Here is a 10,235-nt window from a genome sequence, read left to right on the forward strand (position 1 = left end):
AAATACTTCTTTTAACTTACATTTATGAGATAACAAGGGTTCAAGAAGTTGAAGAAATATGCGAGCCAGAGTAGAAACTGGCTATTACACTACAAAAACAGCATACTGAAGAAAAATTGTTTTCACAGCATTCATATGCATCTGAGCCAGTGAGCGCTACAGTGGGCTAAATCAGATCCCCCCACCCAACCACCCATTTTTTAGTCAAGTGCACAAATAAATAGAAAAAAGCAATATCTTTTCGGTGAATACTGGTGGAAATCAAGATTTAATTTCAAATTTTAGATCCGTGTGTGTGTGTGTGTGGGGCGGGGGGGGCACGGTGGCACAGCTTGAAAAGCGTTGGCCTCAGAGTTCTGAGGATCCGGGTTCGATCCAGACCCCCCCTGTGTGGAGATGGCATGTTCTCCCCGTGCCTGCGATGGTTTTCTCCGGGCACTCCGGTTTCCTCCCACATCCCAAAAACATTAATTGGACACTCAAAATTGCCCCTAAGTGTGATTGTGAGTGTGCACTTTGTCTCTACGTGCCCTGCGATTGGCTGGCAACCAGTTCAGTGTGTACCCCACCTCCTGCCTATTGACAGCTGCGATAGGCTCCAGCACTCCCCGTGACCCTAATGAGGATAAGCGTCCAAAAATTTGATGGATACATGGAGGGCCAGTCCATTATTGCACTCAGGACTTTTTCTAATTCATCACAGCAACACTGGGTCAATGTCCCCCCACTCCCAGAAAAAAAGCATGGCTCAGAAATTATTCCTATGTAAAAGACAAAATGCCCAGATTTGACCTGCAAAATGAAACAAAGGAAGAGGCACTTGCAACACGAGAGGGTGATTTTAGTAAATCCGAAACATCACCATGGTTATTATAGATGAGGGTGGACCATATTCGACTTCAGTCTGTCATTGGTGTACTCTTTTCAACTGGAGCCTCTCAGAGCTGATGAGAGTAACACAAGAAGATAAGGAATTACTTGGACAAAAAAAAAGAAAACTGCTTAAAATATTAAATCTAAATTGCATAGAAAGGGTACAACACATCCATCCATCCATTTCCTTAGCCGCTTATCCTCACAAGACAATCACACCAAGGGAGGAAACCAGAGTGCACGGAGAAAACCCAAGCAGGCACGGGGGACAACATGCAAAGTGCAGACATTGAGGGGTGGGATTGAACCCGGGTCCTCAGAACTGTGAGGTCAACGCTTTCCAGCTGATTGACTGTGCCGCCACAAACCAAACAATAACAAATTATTAAAGCACAATGAACATGCTGGGAGAGTCACACAAGCAAGTGGAATTGAAGAAATGTTTTTACCACCTGTTATTTTGCGTGTGCTTGTCCCAGATCCACAATTGGCAAGTGTCTTTTTCACAACACAATACTAGTTCATACAACTATCCTATAATTGCTTGGATGCATTATTTTACTAGCATGTATCTTCAAAAGATGTCTGAAACAGACACGTGCTACTGTATAGCGTGTTTATTATTTCCACAACAGCTTTTGATGTTGTTCCATGAGCACCCAGATGGCCTTTACGTGGCCATCACTGTGCGTTGATTACACACACACACACACCACACACACACACACACACACACACACACACACACACACACACACACACACACCTGATGTTGACTCAGAGCTGGTTTTGGGAAATGGCGAAAGCATGTGGCTTTTTTTTCCTCTTCTTATATAGGAGCCGGATTGTAGAGGGCGATGAATTATAGTTTACGAAGGCCGGCATGCGTGTGGTCTTTCAGGAGTATCAGCTTACTTGTTAATTTGCAGACAGGACAAGTCATTTTATATGTCTACTTTTCGTACTGCTGCTGGGAACATGCATGTGTGCGTTGATGGATAATGGTGATACACATGCACCCCCCCCACCCCCTCCACACACACACACACACAGACACTTTTTTCTTGCGTCCCTTCTACTGGCACAAAGCACATTCCCCATACAATCGCCAACGATTTCCGTCACGATGCTAATCCAAAACCATTCATATTGCACATACCAGAAACTGCCCATACATACATGTTTCAATTGCTTTATTGAATAAACAAACACGAAATAAACATACAGTATTACTCACCAAGCCAGGACCTACCTTTTAAAACCATCCATCCATTTTCCAAGGCACTTCTGCTCAAAAGACTCGCGGGAGTGCTGGAGGCTAACCCAGCGAACTTCAGGTGAAAGGCGTACTACACGCTGAGCTGTTTGCCAGTAATTTGCAGGGCACATGACACCGTCACTGAGTAGGAACTGAACCCACGCTGCCGGCACCAAAGTCAGGCAAGAGTACCGCTTCACCGCAGGTGTCAAACTCAAGGCTCGGGGGCCAAATCCAGCCCGCCATGGGATTTTACGTGTCCCGTGCAGACAAATCAAGTGTTTCAACTTCCATGATTCTTGTGAAAATCTGTTCCAAGATTTAGAATTGTCATATATCATAAATGATAATGTTGAGATACAATCAGCATTAAGTAGTGCATACATTTTGTGTGTAAATATGATGATGTGATGAAAGATTTTTATGGTTTCAAGGTCATAATGGGCATCTGAGGGAAACCGTAAATACAATGTGGCCCACGACAAAAATGAATTTGACATTGTGCATTTGAAATCTTTGTAAAAGTTTTTTTCAATCTGACATATCTTGAAACCACAGAAAACCATCTCGCCTTGTTTTAATGTTGGTTAATCATCGATTCTTCCATGCAAAGTTTATGATGACACACATAGTTTATTCCTCACTAAACACTAACATCAAAACATCAAAAGAACTATAATGATCTTATGTGACATTTTTGTTTGGCACTGGACATTATTGCATCAGGAAGGGCATCCGGCGTAAAAACTGTGTCAGACAAATATGAGCATTCATCTGAGATGACAAGCTGTGGCAACCCATAACAGGACAAGCCAAAAGAAAGAAAGAACTAGACATTATTGTGGTAGCGTGAGTGATCATGTGTATTTGGAAGATTTTGTAACAGTTCAATGAAATCAAGTTTGAGCACGATAAGTATGAGGAAATACTGCAAATGTCATTGGTCTTCATTTTTTAAGACACTTTGTGAAAATTGTTCAAAATTAAAACACTTCAGGTCATAATTCACTGTCAAAAGATATTAGCTCATTAAAGGGTACAAAGATGAAGACAGATGCTTCTGGACGGGGCTCTGCAAAGGTGACGTAGAAAAGAGGAAACGGAACGAAAACAGGGGAGCGAGAGGTGAAAACGAGGGGAAACAGTGAGCTCAGACACATGCAAACCTGTAGGGAAGCGCTGACTTGGGCCGGGACGACTTTGCAGATGTTTCAAGTGCAAATCTGATCTTTGCGCCAGGCCTTCTCCCTCCTCTCATTCTCTCTTTCCCCACTGTTCTGTTTTTGTATATGTATTTACTATTGCTATCTATCTCAGGGGCAACCTGTTCACATCCTCTAGACCGATTTACGGTATCTTAAATGAGTATTTAACACATCAACATTTTTCTCACTTGATATATTTCCAAAGGTGCCAATCAGATGTTCACCAGATTTTAGGAAAAACCCAAGTAATCCATACGTATAAAGAGTGTAGAACAAATCCGAAAAATTAAATTCTCTGCAATGATGTGAAATGACACAGGGACAAAGTATTCAACGCATGAAGAGATAGAAGTGCAGAGAGCCACGGAACGCCAAGACAACACCTAAACTCACTAATCAAGCGGCAATCCCAGTCCCTTGTCAGTGCAAATGAATATTAGATGGTTCTGTCCTAATTGATGGCCTACAAAAAGGTCTCATTGACCAAGGTGTGAAGACACATCTCATGATGGGTAAGACCAAAGAGCTGTCTCGAGACCATCACAAAGAAATTGTTGCGAAACATAATGATGGCACTGGTTACAGGCAGACATCTAAGATTCTGAAAGTTTCAGTCAGCACAGTTGGGGCTATAACACGTAAGTGGAAAACCAATCATACTACCATAAATTTGCCTTGAGCCAGTGCTCCTCACAAGATTACTAACAGAGGAGTGCAAAGAATAATCACAAGACTTGACCAAGAGCTAAGACCAATCATGGAGAGCTTCAAAAAGACCTGGAATAAGCAAGTACTGTTGTCATAAGGGAAACCGTTAGTAATGCATTGCCTGCATGCACGCTCACCACACAAGAAGACCCAAGGAGAAAAAAAGGCATGTGAAAGATCATTTAAAGTTTGTTGAACAACATTTGGACAAGCCAGTGAAACACTGGGAGAATATATTCTGGTTTGATGACAGCAAAACTGAATTGTTAGGATGCCATCATCCACACTGATTGGAGGAGAAATGGCAATGCGCATCACCTTAAAAAATTCATACAATGATTGAAGTTCAGAGATGGGGACATGACGGTGTGGAGCTGCTTTTGAACAAATTGAACTGGCAAGGTTCACACGTGCCTTGAAGCTGTCATTGTATTTATATTATGTATTTATCTGTTGTTACCTGTATTCATCTGTCTATCTGGTCTGCATTTTGGTGCATTGGTCCATACAGTATGCTCGTTTACCCATTCATATCTTCAGTTCAACTTTTCCCAGCATTAGCTCTTGTCTACACCAAACATTTTTGAGCAAGGAAGAAGTCATAGAATTTCTGAGAACATACTGAAGGTGCAGATACTGTAATTTCTTTGCTTCTAATGGAATTGACCCCTCCGTAGAAATTGCGTCATCCGCGTCGCTGACCAATCAGAGGCCAGAGATCTGCATAAACCACGCCCCTTTTTGGCATCCGTCGTTCCCTCAGACAATGTTGGATGGTCCAGTATAGCTTTTGTTAGCGTTTTATCGCGTATTTGGGTTCTTTAACAATAGATATGGTTAAGAGGTGTTGTCAAGGACTTTGTAATAGTGACGACAGGTATCCTGAAAGGCTAGTTGGTGGAGTTCAATTCGTACCCTTTCCAAAACCGAAGACCCAGTACGAAAAATGTCTTTGATGGATCAAACTTTGTGGAAGACCGCATCATCAACTGAATCCATCTAATATCAACCGGAACAGAAGATCGAGTACGAAAAATGTCTTCGATGGATCAAACTTTGTGGAAGATCGTATGATCAACTGAATCCATCTAAAATGTAAATGTATGCATGAAGGTAAGCCCTACATTTGATTTTCAATACATGTCTCATATGAATTAGCAGTTCTTCGCTTGCATAACATAGCAATGTGTGAATGATTGAAACACTTGATTTGTGTTGAGCGATATTTTGCGATGATTATGACTGCACAAACGTGTCTCTGTTCGGCGGCTACCGAGCTAAGCTAAACCGGACTATGTTTGCACGAAGGTATGCCCTATATTTGATTTTCAATACATGTCTCAAAAAATGAATTAGCAGTTCTTCGCTTGCATAACATAGCTACGTGTGAATGATTGACACACTTGATCTGTGTTGAGCGATATTTTACGATGATCTGAATGCACAAACGTGTCTCTGTTCGGCGGCTACCGAGCTAAGCTAAACCGGACTAGTGAGTCCTAAAAGCCTTTGACGTGCACCGAGACACCAAGACTGAAGGAAGGATGTTTGAGGACACTATAGTGATTGTCGTACTCGGTCGGGACTTACGTAGGTTCGGCACTAATTCAAGAATAATTATTGAGGGGAGCGCGTGACGTTACACAAAGAAAACGAGAGAAACAACTCGTAAATCAAGCCTCGCCTTCTTCTTTTCCTTCATACGGCAGTTCACAAATGGCTATACAGATACACGTACAGATTCTGCACATAAGTGTGATATGTAACACGAAAATAGAAAACTGTCAATGACAAATTCGTCTTTGGGTTATAATATATTATATTATGTGGCTTCTCGGTCTTCCTCTGACTGTGAAAGATCTTGCGCTGATATCAATGGTTTCTCCGTCGATATGCATGTAAATACCATTGAAATACCCCTCGCTGAAATACTTGAAGCCCTGCTGTCTGCTTTTCAATGATATTTCACTATTCGCTAAGAATGCGAGTGAGAAATCAGCTGGTAAACGGACAATTTCGCTCTAGTCTTTTCTTCCTGCGCCGCCATTTTTGCTCATTGTTTTTCTGAGGTTAGCACACGTGGGGTGACGTAACTTCAGGAGGCGTGGTTAAGTGCCCTGTACAGAGGGGTCAATTGTCAAAGGTATGAAGAATTAAAAGCATTACTACCGCTCACATATTTGTAACATCGCAAATCATCCTCCCTGAACCAGGAACGACGTTCGAGCTGTAAATTGTGGCAATCGTGTCAAACCTCTCCTATTCGATATTTTGCTTCGCTTTCTTGTCTGATTAAATGTGAGACAAAGGTCATAAATTCTTAGATGGAAGCTGTCCGATAAGACGACCACTTACAAACTGTAAAATTTGCAGCGACTCCAAACCTCTTGGTGGTGAATATCTGGAGAAGAAGTCGTTTTGTCCCGTTTGCTGCATTTCTTCTTTAATTGACTTTATAACTATCAATGACGGATAAACGGTAGAATGTCGAGAGGAAGGACACATTTGAGCAAAAACATTGCCTAATCTGGAAAGTTGTGCTCATCATTGGTAACACACCTACTACTTAGCTGCAAATGGAAGCAAGAAGTCTCAGATGTGCCTTTAAAAGCAATCGGAACTTTGGCCAGATGATGAAAAGAAGTCGGAACATTTGTCTCCTAGCACGTATTACCTTATGCAAGCGAGTAATCTGTGGAAGTAGTGGCCGGCAGGGTGGGCCCTTGCTGTGATTGTCGACCTCAAACACGGGTGTGGTTCGACATTGGGGGGGGGGGGGGGGGGTTGCCTGAAAACAGATGTTGTCACACTGCATTGACCAGTTAATTCGACGGACCTAAAGAAGGCGGATCCAAGGTTTCCCACCCTTTATCACAGCATTTCAACCTTTACTGAGACAAAGGCACATATTGTTAACTTAATGGCAGGGTTGCCAGTCTTTTTTTTTTGTTTACATTTTCAGAAAACAAGAAAAAAAAAGTAGGACTCCAGCTCCCTCAACTCAACTTTTGCAGATTTCCTGGACTACTTGATGACCTGGATGAATGAGAATCCAAACATCAAAACAAAAACACATTTTTTAGCAAGAACTTAAGATCAAAGGGACTTGGGTAATTGTCCTATGAAGTTCAAATAATCTCACTGGACTCACATATCGCACAGTGGATTCTCACTCATTCAGGTTAGAGTAATCCACAAAGGTTGAGTCAAGGCAAATTGACTCTTATTGTTTCATAAATTTGTTTCTTCCCTAGTTTTCTGACTATTAATTTCTTATCGTGCTTATTGTCGCTATATGTTGCTAGCAAAGATAAAGGAGCATACTGTACATTTCCCATGGCACTCTAACGTCTTGCAGCACTGTTCTAGAGCAAGGTTGACTTCTCGGCACATTTTTGTACTTTGTAGTACAGGTTGTCAGAAAAAAAAAAAGTTCAACTAAAAGTGAGGAAAACCTTGTGAGAGCAAACAAGAATCGGAGCCACATCCATCGACCCTCTTCTCAGCTTCCTCCCAAAATACAGCTGTGCAGGCGAGCAAAAGGTGGAATGCACCACATTGGGAGACACCTGCAAAAACATCATTTTTCATCGGTGAACTTTTACAAGAATAGGATGAAGGGAAGCTGGCTTGGAAAAGCTGTTTTCATGAGGAATGTTGGTCGCGATCTTTGTCTGCTGCTCTTGTTCACGTCCAGCTTAGATGCTGCAGTCAATCACGCTCGGCTTCTTGGATTGTCCGAGAGGCTTTCTGGCTCGCGGCGTGGCCTGATTGACGGCCTGACTCGCTACACCTGACTCAGTCCGCTTGTTCTTGTTCACTTTCAGAATGGGTCGCCTTTTTTGTTTTATGGGACTGGGCTCCACAGCAGTGCGCAACTGGTGGAGTCATTGACATCTGCCACAGTGATCTGGGACCCTCGCGTTTTATGGTGTGACACACACACGTATCAAACTGCAATTTAGTGCACTTAAGGGGTCACTTACAGAGTCTGTTGTCCAAACGGAAGCTTTTGCCACCAGCGTCGAGCCGTGTCACAATATGAGTATTGACAGTGACGCTCAGCAAGAGCCACAATTCGTGAATTTCACAGATGATATTCCACAAACACTTCTAAAAAAAAAAAAAAAAATCCAACCATATTGTACCTTAACGTTAAATACAACTGAGCTGTGGTTAACACAAGTACAATGCTGGACTAAACAACTGTTTAAACCAATGTCACATTGATTGTGATTCTTTCATGAACTATTTGAGAGAGCCAGCGTCGCACAGAGCACACTTAGAGAATAAATGTGATATAACAATCGGAGCACGGCCACGCGCGGCCTTGGGAGCAATTTCATTCCGAAACTAGCTTGGCGTTACCCTCTTGCAGATCAAAAAATGTACTTAGCGAATATATATGTTGGTGGGAGTAAATGGTTGGATTCCAGTTGCCGAACATACATGTAAACATCCGTGACAGTGAATTTATATTCCTGGCCAGGTCTATTTTTTCATTGGCATGTGGGGCAGTGGCGATTTAGCGCTGTGAAATCTGCCTAGCAACAAGTGAAAATCATGTTATGTAACCAGGAACAACTTTGCTATAAAAAATCATAATCATAAATTCTGAAGTTTTACAAGGAATTGGAAACACAGTTCAATAATGGTCAACACATCTGTCTTGCTGTCTTGGTTTATTTAGCCCTTCAGTACACTAGTTTAAAGCTATGCTAAATAGCATCTATGTTTACTTGCAGTGCTTTGATCCATTAAGCATTGGAATGAACACAAGCAAAACGATTAACACTGTTGTACTGACGATCTGAGAGAAGAGTTGAGATTAAGAGTATAGCTCAATTAACAATATAGCAATCGATCTGTCTCATGCTGCCCCCGGTCTGCCAAGGGTGGCACACCAGGAGATTATTTGATTCAGTGTGGCAAAAAACTCTTTAATTCATTTCCATTTTATTTCATTTTGTCATTCCTGCAAGCTTTTAAGTATAAAACTCTTGCATGTTATGAAGAAACACATTCCAAGCATTTTTATTGTTTTTATTTTTTTTGTGGGTAGAGGGAGGCTGGACTGAATTAAAGGCTTTTCCATTTATTGCAATGGGAACATATGATTTGAGATACAAGTGCTTTAAGTTACCAGCATGGTCAAAGAATGGATTCAACTCAGGATTTTTAATTCAGGATTTTATTCTGAGACATGAAGCAAAAGTTCCACTTTCATTCCGATGGCACAAAAAAAAGAGAAAGAAATTTAGCAGGCAACTTCCTGGTTCATGGAGAATGACATAATACATTACTGATGAATGAGATCTGGGAGCGAGCGAGCGAGAGAGGAAGGGATGGGTTGCTAGAAGAGGAGGAAGTGAGTGACGGCTTTTGGATAGTGGAGGGGTTAGATAATAGAGGAGGAAGGCCAAAGGTTAGCAACAGGCCAGTAAGTGAGGCCCACTGCATTACAGCCCATCACATGAATTGTACTGCCACTTGGATGGCAGTCAGCAGCCATCAATGGAAACATATTTTGCAGCGAACGTCCTTTATATCCATCATTTTATATTACAGACACACCTTGAGTTGTGAGTTTAATTTGTCCTGTGACCACGCTCGGAACTCAAAACACGCGCATCTCAAATCATCGTTCCCCATTTAAATGAATACAAATGCCATAAATCTGTTATAACTTCCACCGAAAGACAACACGGAACAAAAATTAAGAAAATACCACTCAATGACATGCTATTTTATCAAAACAGACATTAACAATAAAGAATGATACAGATTTTGCCACATTTGGTCTTCAATGGACATTCTGCTGCATCCTTTGGCATGCGCACCTTCACCACCTTGGTGAAGTACAATACTTGACTGTGACTCAAACTGACTCATAAAGATGCATCTTTTTACAATAGTTACAAAATACGGTATATGCCTGTGAGTCTTGCTGTGTTATCTGTCTAAAATGTATTGGTACAGTCAGTGTTTGTGTTCAAATTTCGTATCTCAAAATGTTTTACGAAAGCCAAAGCACACACATACACATCCAAAAAAAGACCGAACGACAGCTTGCATCTAAAAAAAAAAAATTCCAACTCGGGTCAGTTGTTTCATAACTGTATATACTGTACTTACTTTGCTCTCATAACTTGTACACAAAAATTTTTGGCTGTGTTCATAATCACTGTCAT

The sequence above is a fragment of the Syngnathoides biaculeatus genome, chromosome 8 (assembly GCF_019802595.1).
Source record: "Syngnathoides biaculeatus isolate LvHL_M chromosome 8, ASM1980259v1, whole genome shotgun sequence".
NCBI lineage: Eukaryota > Metazoa > Chordata > Actinopteri > Syngnathiformes > Syngnathidae > Syngnathoides > Syngnathoides biaculeatus.